This window comes from Podarcis erhardii, assembly GCF_964252035.2.
Source record: "Podarcis erhardii genome assembly, chromosome: 4".
Taxonomy (NCBI): domain Eukaryota; kingdom Metazoa; phylum Chordata; class Lepidosauria; order Squamata; family Lacertidae; genus Podarcis; species Podarcis erhardii.
The window spans coordinates 63294080-63317953 of record NC_138508.1 but is presented as its reverse complement, the minus strand read 5'-3'; the positions used below and the strand labels follow the sequence as shown (position 1 = coordinate 63317953).

At 40.8% G+C, this 23874-nt stretch overlaps 1 long non-coding RNA gene across 1 annotated transcript in view; it reads right to left on the bottom strand.

The window, feature by feature from the left end:
* Positions 1 to 18459, bottom strand: part of LOC309340252 — a 100468-nt gene extending 82009 nt beyond the window's left edge. Inside the window, exons 1-3 of the long non-coding RNA XR_014155884.1 lie at positions 18194 to 18459; positions 12448 to 12499; positions 8208 to 8344 (exon numbers count right to left, since the gene is read on the bottom strand). This is a non-coding gene — a long non-coding RNA (uncharacterized lncRNA). The remainder of the gene's footprint in view (positions 1 to 8207; positions 8345 to 12447; positions 12500 to 18193) is intronic.
* Positions 18460 to 23874: the final 5415 nt, after the last annotated feature.

Genomic DNA, 23874 nt, shown 5'->3' with positions numbered 1-23874 from the left:
GGCTTAGTGGCTATGACCTGGGAAGTAAAATTAAAGAACTGCATATGTGCAGCTTAGAGAACAGATCACAAAGAGTAGATAGGAGGACCACATTTAAGTACCAGGGTAATAATGTAAAAGATCAGGAGGAATTATTAAAGGTGGGCCAAGATTATATTATATGAGTAACAGCTTGGAACTTGAGGAAATTAAAAGGTTCATCTGATGCTTAACCCATTTTTAATATGCAAAACTAATTAGATGTTAGAAGAAAGGTTATGAAGGCAATATCAATGGTAAAGCAGACATGTGTATCTAAAACTAAGCAGATCACCTGCCAGATAAGCTACCTGCATTGACTTTGGAGCACAAGCAGAACTGGGGCCATTTTATCAGTTACTCAGAAGATTCAAAGTAATCTTAGTGATTCTATGATTCCATACTTGAGATCTTAAAGCATGACACTGGGCAACATTTTTTTACGTTTTGCATGTTGTCTAGATTTCTACAACTGATTTAGGGTATTTTTGCACTGCTGAATCAGGAAATGGCATCCGTTTCTCTCCATCAGGTCAGGTTTTTGTGCTGTGTTGATTTGAAAAAAATCAGATCTTGTGACAAAATCGATTACATTTTTGTGGCATTATCAGCTGATTTTTGACAGCACATATCATCCTAAATATGTTTTTAAGATACAGATAGGTAGCCGTGTTGGTCTGCCATAGTCAAAACAAAACAAATTCCTTCCAGTAGCACCTTAAAGACCAACTAAGTCAGTTCTTGGTATGAGCTTTCGTGTGCATGCACACTTCTTCAGATACACTGAAACAGAAGTTTCCAGACCCTTCTATATAGTGAGAAGGTGGGGAGGGGTATTACTCAGAAGAGTGGTGGGAATGGGTGATTGGCAGATAGCTGTGATGAGCCTGTTGACGACTCTTAACGACTGCAATAGGTCTTACAGGAAAAAGCAAGGGGTGAAAAGGTATTCACCCCTTGCTTTTTCCTGTAAGACCTATTGCAGTCGTTAAGAGTCGTCAACAGGCTCATCACAGCTATCTGCCAATCACCCATTCCCACCACCCTTCTGAGTAATACCCCTCCCCACCTTCTCACTATATAGAAGGGTCTGGAAACTTCTGTTTCAGTGTATCTGAAGAAGTGTGCATGCACACGAAAGCTCATACCAAGAACTGACTTAGTGGTCTTTAAGGTGCTACTGGAAGGAATTTGTTATGTTTTTAAGAGAAGAAAATGTTTTTCCAACAACATATATTGATTACCTGATAGAAACATTGATTACTTCATACTGAATGGTGGGCATTGATAAAGGTAAGTACACGTAAATTGCATGTTGCTTCACCTTTTTCAAACTTCAGGGCTTGAACTTCCGTTTCTTGGAACTCCTGGAATGCTCAGTGGCAGGGAGGTCTCTTTTCAGAGTCCAACAGTAGTCAGCCATCATGACTGCGTCCCAGCGACCCTGATACCTGGTCTCCATCTCTTTCATGTCCTGATGGAATCTCTCCCCCTGCTCGTCACTCATTGAACCCAGGTTCTCAGGAAACCGGTCCATATGTGAAAATAGGTAGTGCATCTTGACGCTCATGTTGCAGCCCAGGTTTCTGAAAGCAGTGAGCATGTTGTTGACAAGTTATGCGTAGTTTCTGGCCTTACTGTTGCCAAGAAAGTTCTTCACTACCAGAACAAATGCCTTCCACGCTTCCAGTTCCACTTCGTTCATTGAGTTTCCGAACTCTGGATCTCTGATGAGCTGACGGATCTAAGGACTGTCAAAGATGCCAGCTTTCAACTTCTCCTTGGTCAATCCTGGAAAAGCCTGGCACAAGTGAGTGAAGCAGTCACCATCCTTGTCCAGAGCCTTGGTGAACTGCTTGATTAAGCCGAGCTTGATGTGCAGTGGTGGGAAGAGTATTCTGTCTCTGTCCACCGGACGGTCGTTGATGATGTTCCTTTCTCTGCAAGGTACCAATTCCTCCCGCACAGGCCAGTCCTTCTTCGTGAAATGCTGAGCACGGTCCCTACTATCCCACATGCACAGAAAACATGGGTACTTGGTGAAGCCAGACTGTTGTCCCAACAAAAAGTTCACCATCTTCAGGTCAACACAAATAAACCACTTATGCTGATCATAACCAATTTTCTCCAGCACATACTTCACCGCTTCGTAGTTCTCCTTCAGTGTAGACGAGTGAGCCAGGGGTATAGAGGCAAACTGGTTGCCGCTGTGTAGCAGAACACATTTCAGTGATTGCTTGCTGCTGTCAGTGAATAGTCTCCAATCTTTGGGTTCGTACTGTGGCACTCCAAGCTTGAGCAGAAGCTGCGCAATATCTGCACAGTACACCAAGTCCTTCTCTTCCAAGAAAAAACGGAGGTACTCTTGATGCCTGTTGCGGAAGAAGCTGGTGCGAGCACTGTCAGAGAGGAGGTTTTTTTCCTTCAATCTGGATGCCAACAGTTCGGCAGAGTCCTTTGACAAGCTGAGGTCGCAAACTAGATCATTCAACTCCTTTTGGGAAAATGGATGTGGAGCATCATCTTCAAGAACCACTTCTTTGTCTTCATGTCCTTCAACAACTGATCCCTTTTCGACATAATCACCCAGAACTATCGGACCTGAATACTTCTTGTCATTAAAATAATCATTTCCAATCAAAACAATTATTCGACATGGCATTTTACCCCCACCAACTTCTTCTAAAATGCTCCACACAAGCGTACATGTGAACAAAAACATAAAAAAACGACATGTGGCCATAGCTCAAAAATGTGCCTGATTGAGCAAAACCAATGTGATTTTTGGATTCAGTGCATCAGATTCGTCCTAAATCAACTGAAAAAACGCAGACAACAAATTTGTTGTTGACCAGTGTGATCTATTCCATGTTGTAATTCATCATCCAAGGCCCTCCTTCAAATCCATGCTATCTCAGTCCACACTCAACTTAGTCCATGAATCTTAGACTAGGACCTGGAACATCAAATCACTACTTGGCCATGAAGCTCACTTCAGCCAGTCACCATCTCTCAGCCTAACCAACCTCACAGGATTGTTGTGAGGATAAAATGGGGAAAGGAAAAAGCAGATATGCCTCCCTGAGCTCCTTGGAGGAAACGTGGGATATTAATGTAAGAACAAATACATAAAAACAAGCGAACAACAACTGAAACATTCTGTCCCTGTCTAACTAGTAAACTGGCCCTGTCAAAAGTAGAATACAATATTGATTTTTGAAAATATTTGAATCAAAGAAGTTGATGCCTGCATTATACTGTAAATATTTCAGTAATACCTAGAAAAATATTGCACACTGTAGATATTTCAGGTGAAGCAAGTTTGTACATCACTGATGAGTCCACATCAGTTTAAATGCCACGCCCCCAGCATAACCTGAGCTCTAGTACCTTTAGCTAAATACCACAGAAATCAATATGTCATTGCCAGCAGGAGAAAAGATAGGAAAGCTATTCAGAGAAGAGCAAATTCTCAAGGGTCAAGTTAGCATTTCCAGACTGTGTGTGAAGGGAGGTAATAAGTCACGTCTTTCTACGTTAAGCACTTTGATTTTAATTGTTCTGTGATCATTTTCAAATGCCCCACCCCTCAAACTGAAATGCCAGCCACCGATATTAATCTGAATTAATGCGACTCAGGTAATTTAAAATAAAAATAAAAATTGTGTTGTTTAATTTATAGACTTGCGGAAGTAGTTAAGGAATTTAACAGCAGCGTGCATTTTGTTTATGTGCAATCCTCCTACTCAACATTTATATTTGTGTGTCCCTTGGAAAGGCGTGGGAGAGAGTTGTGGTATTTTGCTTCATGCTAACGGTCCCTGTTTACTGAACTGTAATTATAGTTTGCTGTCATCTTTCGAGTCTGCTGACCTTGACATTATTTGCTTGCCTAGTACAAGGAAGGTTAAACAAATCTGAAAAATCAAACAGGTAAACGTCTCAGGGACAGTGGATTCTCATACAGAAACAATACCTATTAAACACTTTATTGCTGCATTTCCAAAGGTGAGCTTGCAGTAGAGACAGGCAAATATACAGGTAAGTCACCCAATAATTCATTGACAAACAGTGAGGCGGTTCACACATAATGCTAAACCAAACCATGGCTTAACATCAACAAGCAAGCTACTGAAGAGCAGATTGCAGCTGCTTTTATCCTTCCTGATCATTTTGCTGCTGCTCTGTGTCAAGCTACACCGTGGTTTGGCTTACAGTGTCATTTGAACTCAGGCTCATGGTTCGACTCTCTCCAGACAAACAATGATCTGCAACCAATATCGGCCCTATGGTTAACAGCTCATAGTTTATCTGAGGCAGCTGAACCGTGAGCCTGGGTTTGGACATAACAGGGCTGTTTGCCATTTCCAACTATCACCCAAGGGTTCTTGTTTACTCAACACATTTTAGACAATCAGTCAGGGTTTTCTCTACTGCTGTATTAGCTTTTGGTGGCACAGTTATCACTCTCTAAGGTTACCATGTGTAGAAGTTCAGACCTTCAGTCATCTGGGAGAAAATACACATCCTCCTAACATCAGCAAGTACAACCTTCAGGCCTAGAAATCCACTGAATTTGTGTTAAGTCTTTCTCCAGATACTGAAGGACGTTGTGACCAGAATAGAGGGACAGTCATGGGAACATGAATAATTATGTTAATTATAGATCCCCTTATCTCAAGCAGATGCCAAGCACTGAGACAGCAAAGGTCACTTGGGCCAATGGACGCTGTTGTCAGCTAGGTGGTTTCTGTCACTTACTAATACATCGTGCTGCATATATTTGAGAGACACAGCCTGTTTCAGCAAACGAGAGAGAAAGCAAGCTACTTTATGAACAGGAATAAATCTACAGATGACAAAACTGCTGCACTGTATCATTTAGCAGGTAGAGAGTGTTGAGGTATTTTGAACTTGGATATTAAACAATGCATCATCCAGAAAAAGGATTAATTTTATTTTACTTGTTTCCCTCTTTGTCAGGTGAATCTCTGAAGCTGGCTCACTGCAAGGGAACACGTACAATAGAAGGAGGCAGTAGAAAGTACTGCCCAATATATACAGGACAGCTCAGGATAATATCAATTTTACAAACTTCAAAAATCAAGTTTGACCCAGGTAGCTTTCAGCAAAGGGACTGAAAAAAGTTCTATGGTTTAATCTTTCTAAAATAAAGATTAAACCAGATGAATAAATAAATAGTGTTTTTCTTCTTATGGAAGAATGAAACAATAAGGTCAGGAAAAAGGGGGCATTATTTTATACTGCTATTGTGCTATAGGTAGCCAAACAAAAATCATGATGAGCTCCTGTTGTGGCACTTCATCATAAATCCCCTTCAAGCTGAGGAGGTAGTAAGTAATAAATGGTGCACATACTTTAAGCAGGAAGCATTTAACTAAAGGAACAGTAACTATTAAAGCCCAAACAACATTTTGCATGATTGCTCTGTACAAGGTGGCATTGTGATTGCATTTTACTGCAAAGGAAAACGCAATATCGTTATTAAATATGCCTTTTGCTTCTCAAAATACATTTCCACATAACTCCAGACATGGCACCTATACTAAAAAAAACCAAAAAACCAACAGTTTTGCCTTTAAAAATATAATGTGACAAGTAGTTCTTATTGTTTCCCCTAGTTCTCTGGAAAGCAATACCAGATGGAGCTCAGATATAGTTAATTACTTTTTCTTTGCTTTTACATGTTACATCAGTGTTTCCAGTAAAGTTTGTTTTATTATCTCATTTTATAATGTATATAAAACAGAGAGAACAGTTATGACAACAGACAAAAAAATAAAAGCTGAAAAGCAAAACTATAAAATAGGCACGTAGAATGAGTAGTTGCACATGAGTTAAAATAACAAAGTCCAAGTAAAGGCTATCAACTTTATCAGGCTATCAACTATAGTTCATGTTAAATATGCCATGAATTATCAAAGGTTCATTATCAATTCCCTGTCCCTAACTTTACATGGTTAAAAATCCAATTTGATCAGCTGTTCTACTCAATAACATTTGTATCTGGTTGTTCCAACATATTTGTGCTTATTTTTTTTAAAAGGAGAAGCAGCAGCAGCTATAGATCTGGGAGCAACATACACCTTTACATTTGGCTTTTAAAGAAGCTGCCAAGTATAAGATGGTGTGCCCCTGGGTAAATGCTATTTAAAGGCTACAGAGTTTGCTGCAGACGAAGCTGTCAGTATTAAAAAGAACAGTGCTCATCTCATCTCCCCAAGCACTAGCTGTGTACAGAGCTACTGAAGGGTTAAGAAAACATTGGGGCAGTGAAATCAAAAGGGTGAGAAACGGAAAGTGGTGATAGAGAAATAAACAGATGAGACATTTCATTGCAATTACCTCACAGTATTCTTTTTTAAAAAGCAACACTTTACTCTTCCTGTGCTGTATTACACAGGATTCCCCATCTTGAACCAAGAAATGTTCAAAACTAAACCGTGTGGTGGAAACCATGCAAGATACTTTTGTGCGCAAAAGACACAGGACTAAATTTAAGAGTTAGAACACAACACATTAATGGTTGTGTTTTTACAGTTTGTTTTGTAGAGTTTGTCCTGGGTGGATTTTGAAATACTTTGGGCTCTTTCACACATAAATGTTAAGCCAAACCACAGCTAAGCATGAATGAGCAAGAGTGCTGGTGCGCATTGAGAAAACTGTGGCTGCTTTACTCCCCCACCTGCCCCCACCCTCAGATGCCCCCACACTACTAGAAATAGCCCCATGCTTTGAATTCATTGGGACTGAATTCTGGTTCATGGCATGTTTCTCCCAGATATCACAAGTCATTCTGGAAAAAAAGAATATATTCTAAGACCTCATATGGTTCATAAACAGGATTCTCATTTATTTTCCCCAAACCCCTGCCCCTTTTAGAAGGAAAAGAAGTGGACCCTACATGACTGCACCACAAAGTCCTTGCCACTGAACAAAGAAGCACACAGGGCTTCTGCACCTTCGATAGCTGTACAGAAGAAGCAGTTTCGACAAGCATAGTTTGTCTTAAAGAGAAAAGTTGTGCCTCCCAGCATTTCTCTCTTCTGCATAATAGCAAGGTGTAGGAGCACTGTTTCACTTTCCTACTGGCCCCCTTAGAAGTATACCATCACAACAGCATGACTAATGCAATACACATAGCTGTTAAAATCAACACTAGATCTAGGTTCTTGTTGTAGTAGTTATTATTATTAAGATTTATTTTTTCAACTTTTCCCTCCTTCATATTGAAGGCCCTCTACTTTCCAGTTGTCATTCAGGATGCACAAAGTAAATATATCCCAAGGGAAATAGTAATAATAATAATAATAATTTTAGCAAAACAACATGCAGATGTCATGTTTGGGTTTAAAGAAAGAGTACAGTTAGTGAACAGTGCCATCTGCAGGCGACTTCTCTGAATCAATAAATAACAGGCAAAAAACTCCACAATTTTCTATGTGCCACTGTCTTAGATCATTCTTCCTCAAAAGGAACTACCAATTTGACCTCTCCTCACCTCTCAGTGACAATGTAGATAATGCCTTTGATGGGCAGAACAGGCTCTTTCCCACTTTTAGTCATCTTGCATGTTCCCTTCATGTTACCTAAAATGTAATTGTACCGTTCTCCAATATGAATTTCTTGCTTAATTCAAAGAACAGATATTATTTCATTTCTAGATGGATTACATAAAACAGAGGGGGGGCATATACAGGTGAGAGACTAAAGTAACACCTGAAGAACTGAAAACATTGTTGAATATTCTACCAGTGAGTAACAGGCATCCTAGACTACTTCACAGAGTTGAGCTACTGAGCACTATTTCCCCACCTCATGATGTCTGGCAACCACAATATGGAAGCAAACGACTTGGACCACGGTTTTGGTTTTGGTTTCAATAAGCCCCACAAAGTAGCCATCTTCATACTTCCTGAAATCCATGTGCAATAAATGCACAGAAATGGGAAATGGAAATGGGGTCAATGATCCTATTCCAGGCCCCCACACGTTTTTAATCACTCTCCCCTCTCCACACACAGAACCTATACACATACAAAACTGCCCTTCTGCACACAAATTGAAAATAAATAATAATAAATAATCTAAATGCAATGTGCAAGTACAGAGCAAAACGAAAGTTGAAAGACAACAAATAAATGCAGTTTGGGGGTGGGTCTTCTTACCAGGCTAGATGATTCACAGTTGAATCCCTTGTCTCTCCCCCAGAGAAGGCTGATAGAAGCAAAGGGGAAATGCTGCAGAGGATCAGGCATTTAGCTTCCGGTGCTGGTCTTACTGGGCTCCAAGCAGCCACAACAGCCTGGGTTAAATATATGTGGGAGGAAAAATATGAATCCCTGTAGCCTTGGTGCCTAGATTAGAAACACAGGGCTAAACTCAACTCTCCAGATGGAGAGAGCCCCCAGTAGTAGACTTTAAACTCACAAAGTCAAGCAGCACAGTGAAGCATTAGGAATGTAGGCTGTTAAACCTTTTGCATGGTTCACTAACCATCAACTGTAAACAAGGCTTGTTCTTGGTTTACAACTCGTAATTTGTCTGGGGAAACTAAGCCACAAGTGCAGGTTGAGCCATGGCTTCGCTCAGCAAAGCGACCAGCGAGAAACAAATCAGCCACAATCCCCTCCCCAGAAGCCTGCATTATCATCAGAGGCGCCAACTTGCGAGAGGAGTTTGGGATGGAGCCGATCATGATATAATGCGCACGTCGGGAGGAGCCGGGGCAGAGTCAAAGGCAGCAACAGGTGGTTTCAATGCGGCTGTTGCCACCACTGACCGGGCCCTTGGCCTCCTCCACTTCCTGATTATTTCAGACATTAGGGAGCCCCAGCCCTCTCCCCTCCCAAAATATTGGGTGAGCAAAAGGACTCAGCCCCCAGGAGTTGGCAGCCAATTCTCACTAAGCTGCTGTCAGGTGACACAAGGAGCCAACAGTGTTTATTCTGGCACAATAACATTTTGCTTAGCTCTGCAGCTTAAACAACTTGTTTCCCTGCCCAGTGTTTGCTGCCCTCCCCTAAATAAAGTAAGAGCAAATCAATAAAAATACTTAACTAACTGAGGTTCTGCCCCACCAACCCCCCGCCAACATGAAGCCGGGCTACGCCCATGGGTGTTTGGACCTATACCAGATATTTTAACTGCTTTTATTTTAATGAAACTGTTTGGCTGATGTGTTAATTGTTTTGTATTGTTGTATCATTTCATGTTGCTAGGTGCCCTGTGATCTCTTCTGGGAAGAAAGGAGGAATAAAACAATAAATAAATATTGCTGGGTTGCAACATTGTTGTCTGAATCACCCTAGAGACCAGCAAATTAGGAAATATTAAAGAAACATACAAAATCATATGTAGGGGGGTCCATTAGTTACTATTTTTAATCCCAATATGTTTACCAACAGTACTTTTCAAGGGTGGTTTTTTTGCAGATAATATACATTCTGTTCACATCGTGTGTATTCATCCATAGTGCTGATGAATTATTCTCAGACACATGAGAGCAATTTAAAGCACAACCTTGGTATATATGATGGTTGTAATCCTCTGCATTTCACTTCTGATTGAAATTTACCCTTTTCTCTTTCTAGTGTCAATTGTAGCTTAATTAAATTATAACAGATTAAAAAACCTAGTAATTTTAAATAGGAGTCAAGAAATATATCGCATGTAACCTTAAATATAACTTTTTTGTATTCATTTCCAAAAGAAAACAAAAACAAACATATTAGGTCATGGCAGATGAAGTGAAATGTTACTTGAGGGCAAGTTTCCAGCATGGTTAATACTGGCCATAATAGTAGTGGAAGTCCCTTTTCAACTGTGCTCCAGCATCGCTGGCTGAAGGCAATTTCCTTCCTCCTACAGTTACAAAAATGAACTTGTGCAAATACTGGGAACATGAAAGAGAAAAGGGATGTTATAAAGAGTCAAGAATGGACACAGCAGAGATAGAGGTAGAAAATAACCCTGGGATAAGAATAAGATAGTAGAAGCATAAGGAATCCCTATTTCTGTCTGGGAATATGAGGCAATCCAAGGATGGCATGGGGAACACGCGAGTCCAAAGAAACTAGATGTGGCACAACATGAATAATAAGTGAACGACTGGGTGAAATACGTTGCTATTGTTTAGTCGTTTCTGACTCTTCGTGACCCCATGGACCAGAGCCTGCCAGGCACTTCTGTCTTCCACTGCCTCCCGCAGTTTGGTCAAACTCATGCTGGTAGCTTTGAGAACACTGTCCAACCATCTCGTCCTCTGTCGTACCCTTCTCCTTGTGCCCTCCATCTTTCCCAACATCAGGGTCTTTTCCAGGGAGTCTTCTCTTCTCATGAGGTGGCCAAAGTATTGGAGACTCAGCTTCAGGATCTGTCTTTCCAGTGAGAGCTCAGTGCTGATTTCCTTAAGAATGGATAGGTTTGATCTTCTTGCAGTCCATGGGACTCTCAAGAGTCTCCTCCAGCACCATAATTCAAAAGCATCAATACAAGCCCCCCAAAAATAGAAACTGTGGAAATGACTCATTTGGTCAGTGATAAAGGATTTAAATAGCTGGAGTGATATTGGGAAGATGAAGTAGGAAGATGGATGAAACAGTACTCCTCACAGTGGAGTAAAGAGAAAGCAGTAACACATTTCCATGGATGACATGACCCACTAAAAAGACATAAGAACTTAAGAAGAACCCTGCTAGTTCTGACCAAGGCCTCTCTGGCCCACCAATCTGTTCTCCCAATGGTCAACTGGATTACAGGAAATCCACAAGCAGGACATGAGCACAATAGTACACTAAGGCTGTGCAATAAATCGCCATATTGATGAATACCGGTATTGAAATAACATCGTGATCAACAAGGCAATATACCAGTGAACCAAAGGTAAAGACTTCAGAGGTAGCTCAGCTGAACAATACTTTGCAGATACTTTTTACTGTGTTGAAAAGTATTTGCTATTCCAAAACCTTCCAACATTCAGCTTATTTTGATGACCCTAAGTTCTAGTATGGTGAGACAATTCTTTATCCCTATTCATTTTCAACACACCATGCATTATTTTATACATCTCTATCATGACACTGCCCTCCTGTTTTTTTATAAACTAAGAAAAGTGAAAACATTGTAGCTTTTCACATAGGGGAGTTGCTCTGGCCCCTTGATCATTTTGGCTGTGCTTTTTCTGTACCTTTTTTCAGCTCTACAATATCCTTTTTCAGGTGCAGCAACCAGAACTGTACATAGTATTCCAAATGTGGGCACACCATAAATTTGTGTAAAGGCATTAGAATATTGGCTTTTTTTATGATTCCCAACATGGATTCCACTACAGCTTCCACACACTGGGGTCAACATTTTGTTCAAGCTATCCACTGTGACCCAAATTTTTCTTTCCTTGTCAGTAACCTCCAGTTCCAGTTACTGGTATTCAGAGGCATGCCACCTCTGATACATAGTCAGCATGGCTAATAACCATTGATAGCCTTATCCTCCATAAATTTGTTTAAATCCCTTTTAAAGCCATACAAATTGATGGACATTGCCATATCTTGTTGTTTAACAGTGTGCTGTGTGACTATTTCCTTTTGTCTGTCCTGACTCTTCCAACATTCAGCTTTATTGGGTGACATGCGGAGTAATACTTCTGGAGCTTCTACCACCCTGAACAATTTGATGTCATCAGCAAATTTGGCCACTTCACTGTTCACCCCTAACTATAGATCATTTTTTAATTAGTTAAAAGGCACAGATCCTAATACAGACCCTACTTCTTAGAACACTGTGAGAATTGCCTATTTGTTCATACTGTCTGCTGCCAGCTTGTTAACCAAGTGAGAGCTGGACCATAAAGAAGGCTGATCGCCGAAGAATTGATACTTTTGAATTATGGTGCTGGAGGAGACTCTTGAGAGTCTCATGGACTGCTAGAAGATCAAATCTATCCATTCTTAAGGAAATCAGCCCTGAGTGCTCACTGGAAGGACAGATCGTGAAGCTGAGGCTCCAATACTTTGGCCACCTCATGAGAAGAGAAGACTCCCTGGAAAAGACCCTGATGTTGGGAAAGTTGGAGGGCACAAGGAGAAGGGGACAACAGAGGACGAGATGCTTGGACAGTGTTCTCGAAGCTACCAGCATGAGGGTGACCAAACTGCGGGAGGCATTGGAAGACAAGAGTGCCTGGCGTGCTCTGGTCCATGGGGTCACGAAGAGTCGGACACGACTAAACAACTAAACAACAACAACAACATGAAGACCTGTCCTCTTATCCCATGACTGCTACATTTACTCAGTAGCCTTCAGTGAGGAACTTCTATCAAAAACTATTTGAAAGCCCAGTACATAATGTGTCCTGGATCACCTCTAACCATACTCTCAAAGAACTCTGAAAGGTTAGACAGGACTTACCTTTGCAGAAGCGTGCTGCAAACCACAAATAGTTGGAGCCGCCCATAGGAAACTGTATCTGTAAACCACAAAGGCTTTTATTTACAAAGCCTTTTATTGTACTCTTGAGTTTCACAAATCTAGCTTCGTTTCCCCCATCAGATATAAACAAAAGCAAAAGCAAAAGAAGCGAATAAAGTAAGTATTGTTCCTATTAAGATGGTAGAATTTGAGAATCTACTATTTCCTTGTCAGTGTGCCCTCCAATTGGACTTCCTAGCATGCCAAACACTCAATGGCTAAAGAATCAAACCGCTGCCCTGTCTGCTTAATTGTCCAGCTTTAGCCAGGCAAGAATCTTTATGTAGCTGGTTTTTCACAATGTAAACTGCCCAGCTAATTCAGCAGAAGGCTACCAAGCAACAGCAGGGGCTTCACTGAATAGCACAGTAAGAAACCCATTGAAAGTGCCCTTTGCTATTGACTACATATGCCCTTTCCTGTAGGTGGCTCCAAAGTAGTAGCTTTAGGAGCATATTGAAGAGGCAGTGAGTCTCAAGATAGCACTAAGGGACACTTTGGTAAGAGCCCTTCATTAATGAGTTCACGTGGAGCAGATGCCGTTTACAAAGTCTCGACTAAAACGAAGGCCTTGAACTGCCTGAGGCACTTTCTCTGAATAGTCAGTGCAGGGAGGATGATCGCTTCAGAGTGTTACTAGTTCTCAAACACTGAGAAATAAGCATAGATCTACCACTTAGTGGGGAATATGCTATAAAAGCATGAATGGGGAGAGGGGGACGTGTTGCATCTTTCTCATAAGTGAAAAACCGAGAGGCTTGAACCACAATTAGAAGACAAAGATTTAAAGAGACCCAAAGGAAATTCATCCCCTTCATACCGGCAGCGGATCACATTGAATATTGCTGGTGTTAACACACCCCAAAAGCACCCTGGGCTGTTCTTTCAAAACCTCTAGGATTAACCACTGTTGGGGGTTCTAAATGGACCACTGTCTCTACCATGAGCTTAAAACACATTCAAAGCATTGTTTTACCTTCAAAGAATGGTTTGTTAATGGTTGTGGGGAATTGTAGCTCTGTTAAGGGAACACCACAGAACCCAGAATTCTCTGTGGGAAAGATTGTGCTTCCAATGTACTTTGAAAGGTATAGTGGGTACTCAGCCATAATTCTCAAGCCTGTAGTTACATCAGTGATTTTGGGTGAGATTCTGCTGGATTTCTTATCATGCTGGATAAAAGAAACTAGTAGATGAATGGCAAGACGTGAAAATGGGAGGTTCTGTATGGTGGTAATTCACCATGTAGAGTAGTTCCAGTGTGAATGAATTTAAAGCAGTAATTCACCACATGTTAGCTTTGTCATATGACTCAGACATGTGTCCTGCGACCTGCAGAGGTATCTTAGCAATGACCAGAGGAAGGGCCTCTTCAGTAGTGGTGTCCTTCCCAAGAAACCGCCACTCCTCTAAATTGAGGCAAGCACATAAAGTAACGTAATTTCAGCACTTGCTGAGAAACACTTTTATTCTTGGAGGCCTTTGCTAGCCATTAATACTAGTTAAATTCTACTAGTTACCTGCCAATGACAAGGTAGATGCTATTTTATTCTGAATTTTATTGCATTTTTAGTTTAATTTTGACGTATGAAGGAGGTATATAAATATTGCACTATATAAAATAAATATGTCTGTCTGCAGTTTGTGTGAATAGCAAGAAAATAATTTTTCTAAGGAACTATTACAAGCACACCAATCTATTAAATCTAATCTGTTTAGATTTCTATAGAACAAAAAATGTTCTCATTGGTCTTGTGGTAGAGCAAGAGGAATATATTCATATTTTCCCCCTCAATTGTCCAGCTAGAATCCTGGCCTTCAAAATATTACAAGTATTTCTTACATGCCATTTTTAAAAATAGTGTAATTTTTTTTAATCCCTCTTCCCTTAAACCTCAGGTGAAAGTGCTTAATAATTGTAAATCTCGGATGGAAGAGAAACACTGTGTGTTCAAGTGAGGCTTTGATGAGGTGTTAATGAAATACCACACCAAGAAACAAAATAAAAAGTTAAGCTCCCTTGCGTCTGATTCTGCTCCTAGAGCAGGTGCCACATTCTTACTGGTTTGATACCCGACATCAAAGTGCCATTGAGACTCCCTCCAGAGGGTAATGCTTCTGCTTGAGCCGATATGCTTAATAAGGCGTAACTAATTTCTTTCATGCCTTTTGATAATAGCAAACATGTATTCTCCAATTAAATATGCTTAGCATATTATAGAAGCTTGCATTGCAATCTGGGTGCTGTGCACTTCCATTTGAGTACCCCACCCCCACTGTAATGGAGCCCCATGTTTTGCCCCCATGGTGGCAGCATCAAGATGGGAAGCTGGTGGAGTTGCCAGCTGCTACTGTACCTTAGACTCAGCCAGGTGCTTTACTAGTTCTTGGGAAAGAGATTGATGAGAAAACACTTGACATCTGCATCTGGGCTGGAAAACCAAGTCCCAGCCATGCTGTGTGAAACATGACTTACCTCTCAGCTGAATACTAGGAAGAAAGAACGTATGTAGCCAGCTCTGCAGCAACTGCAATGGCCGCCTATTAGGCAATTCTAGTTTGTGAGCCTTACCTTTACATCTCTAGCAGCACTTTAGGAACTATCTTTGCACTACAGGACCAGCCCCAGACATGGTGACTGAGGTGAAGGACAAGATGGCAGCCCCTCCCAATTTCACTGCTAGAAGCCAGTTGGAATGCTAATTTTATCTTCCTAAAACACTGGTGATGCAATAGCTTCCTCCATCACACCTGAAACAGCAGGCCAGATTAGCAGCCCAGGAGAAACCACTCAGCAACAGAAGGGAATAGCTGAGAGGCTCAGGATGAACACCTGAGGCTACTGCTGCTTCTGAGAATCTGATGCCTAAGCTGATTGCTTCAGCATTCTGGCTCTGCTGCCTTGGATTCCTCTCCCACCATGCCAGCCCAGAACGGGGTGGTTCAGACCACACCTGGAATACTGTGTCCAGTTCTGGGTGCCACAATTTAAGAAGGATATGGACAAGCTGGATTGGATGTGTGCAGAGGAGGACAACCCAGATGATCAAGGGTCTAGAAGCCAAGCCTTATGAGGAATGGTTGAGGGAGCTGAGTACATCTAGACTGGGAAAGAGGAGACAGATTAGATGGTTGGACAGTGTCCTCAAAGCTTCTAACATGAGTTTAAACAAACGCCAGGAGGCAGTGGAAGACAGGAGTGTCTGGCATGCTCTGGTCCATGGGGTCACGAAGAGTCGGACACAACTAAACGACTAAACAACAACAATCATATCATAAGGGCTGTCACATGGACAAGCTTGTTTTCTCCTGCCCTGGAGGGTAGGACTTGAACCAATGGCTTCAAGTTACAAGAAAGGAAATTCTAACTAAACAGGGAGCAGACACCCTCGGGAGATTATGGACTCTCCTTCATTGGAGGCTTTTAAGCAGAGGTTGGATGGCCATCTGTCATGGATGCTTTGGTTGAGATTCCTGCATTGCAGGGTTGCTTCCAACTCTACAGCTCTATGGTTCTATGAGTTGCCAGTAGGCAAATGACTGCAATTTTATCTCTTTTCTCCCTCTCCATTGCAAATATGCTTGAAATAAAAGCTTGAGCTCTTTGTGAAGGAAAAGGTCTGGAATAATTATAGTATTTAACTTCAGATATAAAGTGTCTACTTTGAGAATGCAGCAAACAAAAGAGATTAGCTGTTCTCATTCAGGATTCTTCTCTGAATGCTAATTTCCACTTGAACTGATGCTATAAAGGTGCTGGACTGTTTTTTTAAAAAAAAATTAACAAAAATTAACTTGAAAAGCCTCATTCATATCAACTTTTTGTATTAAAAGAAAATATATCAAGAAGGAATGCCCAAGGATTATCAATCAGACAATCATATATATTGTAAGTGACTGATAAAACAGATCTGTCATTAAGATAAAGCAATTAGAGAATTAACTACCCATCATATCACTTCACCTTTCTGTCTGACAGTTCAGGAATCATTGCATCTTCTTTTTTTACATGTTTTTTGTAGTTTTTCCTGATGAAGAGCATTGTCTCAATGCATTGGGATTTCAATGCTTTGTGAATAAATGATTTAATTAGATATGCCCATAACTAGATTCCCCCCCACCCCCCGTCTACTGTTTAGTGTTTTAAGATAGCAGTTTTTAAACCTTTTTAATCTACCAAATATAAGTAAAGGAAAGTCATGGGATTCACCTAGCTGAACTAGAGCAAGTTAAAGTTTTCCTAATAGTGAACATTTGCAGAGAATCTAGCAATTAGAAGGCAAATATATATATATATATATCTTCAGAGCTATGCTCTATACATATCCCAGATGTTTCAGATAAGACTAAATAATAGTTTGATTCTAAAGTTGTTTTCTTATAATTTTTCTGTGTTTAAATCAACTAAAATACTTTGTCTCAGAACAGGCCAAACATAGTGTGCCCAACAGCGCAGTTGGTAGAGCATGGGATTCTTAATCTTGGGGTCATGGGTTTGAGCAAAATGTTCCTGCATTGCAAGGGATTGGACTAGATGACCCTCATGGTCCCTTCCAACTCCACAATTCTACGAAACTATGAATAAAATATTACACCATGATAATGAAACTCAGTGCCAGGCACTCCATGATATTCTATAAGTGGAAGGAAATGTGATCGGGATCTACCAGTAGCTCTCTGAGTAATCTGCAGTAGATTGGCAAAGATTTGGCAGCCCCATGCAATTTGCAATGCACACATACACACAGTTCTCGCTTTCTCAATTGTAATTAAAGGATTGCCACAGAAGCTTCTACAATTATGCATATAGTTTCAGACACTGCTTTTTTTCTAAAAAAAAAATGTTTAGGGGTAATCTCGTTTTCCTACTCATATTGAAATACTACCCCTCCTCAATGAGGCAGAACTTAGATTCACAAAATGTTTAGGGGTATGTGTACCCCTGCGTCCCCCAGAAAAAAGCACTGATTCCAGGGTAATCTATGCCTGTAAATATCAAGGACTGGGGAACCATAGTGGGAATGAGCGTAGCAAGGATTTGGGGGGGGGGCAGAACCTATGTGATTGGTCAGTTAGTTATTTCTATTGGTTTACTTGATCTGGGGGGCAACTGCCCCCAGCCACCCTTGGCTACGCCCATGGAAACACATCCTGCTATAGGGCTTCCCATAGGCTTTTGGTTGGCTCTTATGGGAAACAAAATGCTGGACTAGTGCTGGGCCTTTGGTCTGACCCAGTGGGCCTCTTCTTCCCTTGTGTTAAAATTATTTTTTGAGCAAGCTGAGGTTTTAACTTGGGTGGGTGCTCTTTTATCTGGAGGGTGGGGTTGTTTTAAATTGTTGTAAAATATCATATTCTCATTAGGATTTTTGGATCTGTGGGCTGGAGTATTGTTTAGGGGCTTTCGTTGAGGAACATATAGTTTGTTAGTGTGTATACACATAAGCATTGTTAATTGTTTTTGTTTATTTTTATTATGTATTTTGTGCTTCGTATATTGCAACCTGAGACCTACAGGTGTGGGTGGTAGACAAATTGAATACATAATAAAAAATAAATTAATAATCTTACATTTTCACTTGATGGTACAACTGGATTATACACTCCCCTCAGCTGCAAAAAGCTCTTAGTGCAGTAAACTCAGCTGCAATATGCCCCCCATTCAATTATAGTTAAAAGTGAATACTCACAGAATCCCAGCTCCCTCAGAGACGTCTGTACCAAAAATGCAGGACGGGGAGGCAAAAACAAACAAGTTGTTCAGGCTTTGGCAAATCCTTTTCCCATAACCGAACCTGCTCTGCTCGGCTTAGCACAACCCCCGACACTGAATCAACGTGTGGAACTAAAGGGAGAGAGTCGAGAAATCACACAGGAGGAGAAAGTGTGTGACACACAAACAGGAAAGACACGGAAGGGCAGGAGAAAGCTTGTTTATCTGGCAGAAATAAAAGATTTTGCTGACTCTGGACACTTCAGTAATAGCAAACTGTTTTTGAAAGGAATACCAGCAATGAAAAAAGGGGGTGGGCTTCTTGCTACTGAGTGCTGAACTTGTTTGTAGCAGCCTGCTTGTAGGAGTTGCTTACACATCTTGTGATTCTCTCCAAGTAGCTCATTGTGGAAATAGAACAACATGAAGGGCTAGTAGCGTCTGAACTACACAACACAGCCACAATTAAGTGTTTGACTGTTGCAGCCTGCTGCAATTTCTGTTGGCCCATGATTCCCCCATCCCAGAACCTAGGGACTAGTTTCACCCTCACCAAGCTACAGTTCCCACAAACTACAGTTCTCATGATTCTTTGAGAAAAGTCATGTGCTTTAACAGTTCTTTGGGTGTACGTGTGTGTGTGTGTGTATGTATAGTGTGTGGATATATATATATATATATATATACACACACACACACACACACACATATATATATATACACACTACTATACTATATATATGTGTGTGTCTGTGTAGTGTGTGTGTGTGGATGTGATGTGCTACATGTGACACTTTTCTAGACATTACTGAAGCACATGAAGGGACATTTTGAGTTAGTGGCAGCTGTGGGTCCCCTTTAACACCTAGTTAGGCCAGCAGTTTGAAGAAATACCTGTGGAGCTCTTTGCAGTCTGCTTAGGATTTATTTGCAGTACTGCAGGAGTTACAGTTTTTTCTTCTAAATAAATCTTTTCTTTTTATTTGTCCCTTGGTTTTTGAAAAGCATTTGTGATCCAGGAGCCTGAAGTCCACTTGACACACATTGCAGAAGAGGATTGAATGTTGTGTCAGAAAACAGCATGAATTAAATAAGAGGTACATTCTTTTTTTCTCTGTTTAAATTCCCTAGGAATGCATACTTATTGGAGAAAGCACAAAATTCCCTAGGAATGCATACTTATTGGAGAAAGCACAAAAGTAAAATGCTGTAGACACGAGCAACAATGCAAAGGAAGACCAGTTGCTAATACGTACTAGTGACTAGATGTACTAGTTGCTCATAAATACTTTCCATATCACTGTCATTTGATTACACAAACAAAATTCTACCTTGCCCTCATCATCATGCCTCCTATTTAGTAAAGTGTACTGGGCACCAGAATGGAAGAAGGAACCAAAATGGGATGGGGTAGCAGAAAGAATGAACCCTGCAGTATGCTGGAGAATCATTATTATTATTAAATAGATAATAAACTTGCTTGTGTGTTGCATGTGAGTGCAGATGTTGCTTGTCACTGTCAACACTGCATTGCTTTTGTCAGGAGCTGCTGCGGTCTGTGGACAGCTGTCCCATGTGATAAACCACTAAGTTCTGTGACCTGGTGAAGGACAGATAATAAATGTAATAATAATAGCAACAACAACTTCAGGTGGGAGCTTCTCAAGTCCTGGACTGATCCTGTCCACACCAGTTGGCCACTGGTTCCTCCTAGACTGGAAGTAGTACAAGAGGATTGCAGTTGATCCTTCCTTGAGCAACAAAGTTGTTCTCTGGTGTGTTCTTTGGTTGCTTTTCAGGCCTAACTTCTGGCTTGCTCCTGCTTCCTGGTTTGTCCTTTGGTTCTTAGTTCCTCTTCATTCCTGACTACTGGCTTGTCCCAGGGCTCCCAGTTCCCATCTCATCTCAAACCTGCTATCCATTTCTCAACTCTGACAGCTGCTACCAAAGTGCTTAGGTTCAGGGGGCCCTCTGTGTTCTTATTTATGATTTAAATAATAAAGACACAGTATTGTAAGGTAGCGGGGGTGGGGGTGTTTATGAGCTCCATTCAGCTTTATGGTGCTTTTGTCTCAGACACACAAACAACAGCCAAATTATGTGTGTACCAGGATGTGCCTCTACATATACTTTGTGGCATGAAGATTTATTCTCCAGGAGTTTGGCAGAACTCAAAATCTCACTTGGATGAATTAATGTTAAAAAACCATGTAAGAAAGAGTTTGTTTACCTTGCTGTTTATTTTTAAGAATTGTCATGTTCTGTAAGGACAGTACCTGGTAGCTATTCTCATAACTAATCCATTTTATATTTTACTTCCATATGAATTTTTATAATAGGATAATGTGTAATCTACAGTGTAATTTTTCTGCAACAAATATATTTCTCCAATTACCACCTATCGCTTTGGGTGGCATGTTAAATGTAAGCATTTTTCACATGAGGTTTCTTGAAAAATGTTAAAACATTAACTGCAATACCAAGAATATCCACTAGATGAAGTACTCCCATCCTCAGATGCACAGAATAATTGGTGCAGTTTTATTCATGTTTTAGTTACTATGTGGTGCTTCTTAGTTATATAGCTATTGTAAAATCACAGCAAGGCCTTGGGGATCATATTTGAAACTACATTATTCGGCATTTAATATATGTTAACAGATCTACATCTCATAGGTTTAACAGAAATCTGAAAGCCAATGAAAAAGCTTCCTGAACATATAAGCTACTTTGTTTATTTTTTTTAAGCAGATGGCAAGACACAAAAAGCCTTTTCAATAAAAATTACTCCCCTTTTTAACTATCTCAAATTTATTTACAGGAAAAAATGTCAAGCTTCTACTGTGAATAACTTTGTGATTAGAAAAGGAGGACACTGGTATTATGTTCGTTTCAACCTTGACAGCCACTGTTTGGAAGAATGTACAACAGCTGTTTTCTAACAAAGGCTATAGAGGCTAGGATTGTTAAATAACATGTGAAGATGTTACCTTTAGCTTGAAAGGCCTAAAATGTACTCTGGAAACACTATTTAGAAATCAACATTTGTCAGTATACACCTAATAAAAGGTGTCTACCAAAGTATAGATGCTAAGAGTATGAAGACACAGTACCACAGTGGCCAAAGTATCGCCTCATGCCATCATCCAGTACCACCCTGGTAGACCCCGCCCCTGCTTACCAGATGTTGTGCAGAGGCTGGCAGCAATGGCAGGGATGGCTGGGGGTGCTGAAAGCAACATAGCACTAGCCACTCTGTATCTCAGTGTTGTGAAAAAAAGTACCAAGTGGGGCGATTACTGCCACTGCCATCATAAGAACGCTGCTAGATCAGATCAAATGCTGGGCAGCATTCTGTTCTCACAGGCTGCTAGCATGTGAACCCCAGAGGGCTGGCCCAAGGGTTAGCCATCTCTGATGTATAGGACCTTTCCCACATTATTTGGTGGGAAATTAGAGGCCATAGCTTTCAGAATTTGAGTTCATGAGTCAGAAGACAGTGTGGGAGACAGAAACTGGAAAGAATTGAAAAGGAGCCAGAATGAATCAGAAGGAAGCAGGGTTTACTTATCAGAAATCCCAGGCATTTCTGTTTTGACATTTCAGAACTGATGTTAGAGAAAAGTACATCTGTCCTTGGGCAGGGTTATTTTTCCAAACCTCTCTATGTCATCCTTTTACACAATTAGTTTTATGGGATGCTTTATATGTTGTTTGGAATTATACATGAAGGCTGCAATCTTAAACATACTTACCTAGAAATAAATTCCATTGAATTCCGTGGACTTGCTTCTGAGTATACATGCCTAGCACTGGGTTGCACTGGTAGCATTTCTGGGTGAGTTAGCTGTTTGTACAATCTGGCATTTTTAATAACACATCATTTGAGGAAGCTCCCTGGACTTTCTCTAATTACCGGTATTATTTACAAGTAGCATCTGGTCTGATTGTAGTGTTTTTAAAAATCAACTGGAGTTTATTTGAAACTGCTAGCAATTTATGAACATGCTTACTTGGCGCATGTCACAGAGAGTGAATGAAGTCTGTCTGTGTGTGGTAAATTGGTCTAAGTTATGTCCACTTGGTTTTTATGGGCAGAAGCTGGATCAGTCTGAGGGATGTAGGCATGGCATGGTGGTCTACCAGGATTCTATTGCCCTGAGCAGTCTATTCACCTTGTGCCATGTTGTGAGTGTGGTTTTCTGAAATTACGGTAGGTGCTTAGAACAGGATAGGGATTCTGTTAGCATAGCATCTGTCCCATTTTTCAACAGTCTCCATGCATGAGGTAGCTTAGTGGTTTGGTGAGGGGGGTGTTGGAGTTCCCCCAAGCTAGTTGTCACATAATTTTCATAAGTAACAGCCTTACTACATGTGATGCTAAATGCATAGTTGGCAATCACATCCGTAGTTTTTGCTTATTTAATGAAGATGGAGCCAATTTTCATAAGGCTCCTAGCATGCAGGGAAAGAAATTAGTGGTACCTCGGGTTAAGTACTTAATTCGTTCCGGAGGTCTGTTCTTAACCTGAAACTGTTCTTAACCTGAAGCACCACTTTAGCTAATGGGGCCTCCTGCTGCTGCCATGCTGCCGGAGCACGGTTTCTGTTCTCATCCTGAAGCAAAGTTCTTAACCTGAAGCACTATTTCTGGGTTAGCGGAGTCTGTAACTGAAGCATATGTAACCTGAAGTGTATGTAACCTGAGGTACCACTGTACTGTACTTATATTCCTTTCAAGCCAAACAAATTAGTCAATGGGTGCTTTCCTCTCACCCAGAACCCATAGCTAATTGCAGCATGGGTCAGGGGAACTTTCATGAGGACTGCAACAAGGGAGGGAAGTGTTACTATTTTAAAAGACAAACTATGTGCTGTATTGCATTAATCTTGCTTTAGTAAGAATTAGATTTTAAAGTGACCTTTTGTTACAAGCTGCATGGATTTCTACTATTTGTTAGATTTGAGCGTAGAGTGTATTTTATATTTAATAATGGTATTACTGTAGTGCATTGTATCTTTTATACCAGAGCTTCATGAGACAATGGACTCAGCCCAGAGATAATTGAATTCATCTAGGGCCAAGATGAAAAGAACCACATGACGAGTGCCCTGTACTGTATCCATGGCAAGTTTGGGCTTGAGTTTCTTTAACAGCCTACGCGTGCACACACCAACTGCAATAGTTTGTGATATATGGGCTCTGCCATTCAAAGGGAAAAAGGTAATATCCAAGCCCTTGAGCATACCTGTTTGGATTGCAGCCAACCGTACAGAGGCATCTGCACTGCAAGATGTTTATAGCACTAATGAGAAAAGTGTATATTGAATATCATGTCAATTTGCAGGGACCATATGCTGCATGTATGGTTCATAGCCCAGCATCAGGAACCATGAACACAACTCTGTTTGCTAGAGGCATAGAGCACTACCCTACTGTGTGCAGATTCCAGTTTCACAGAGTAGCCGACAGTACAAACCCATGTGTCTATTCCAGAGTAAGCTCAATATATTTCAGACTTCCAGATAAGTGTGTATAGGGTCCCAATCTGTGTGTAAGTCAGCTTATACTCATTAGCTTCTGTTATAGGACAGAGGTGAATGTGTCTCCCCGTCTCCCCCTTTGTAACCCACCATTGCCAGGGTTATAATTC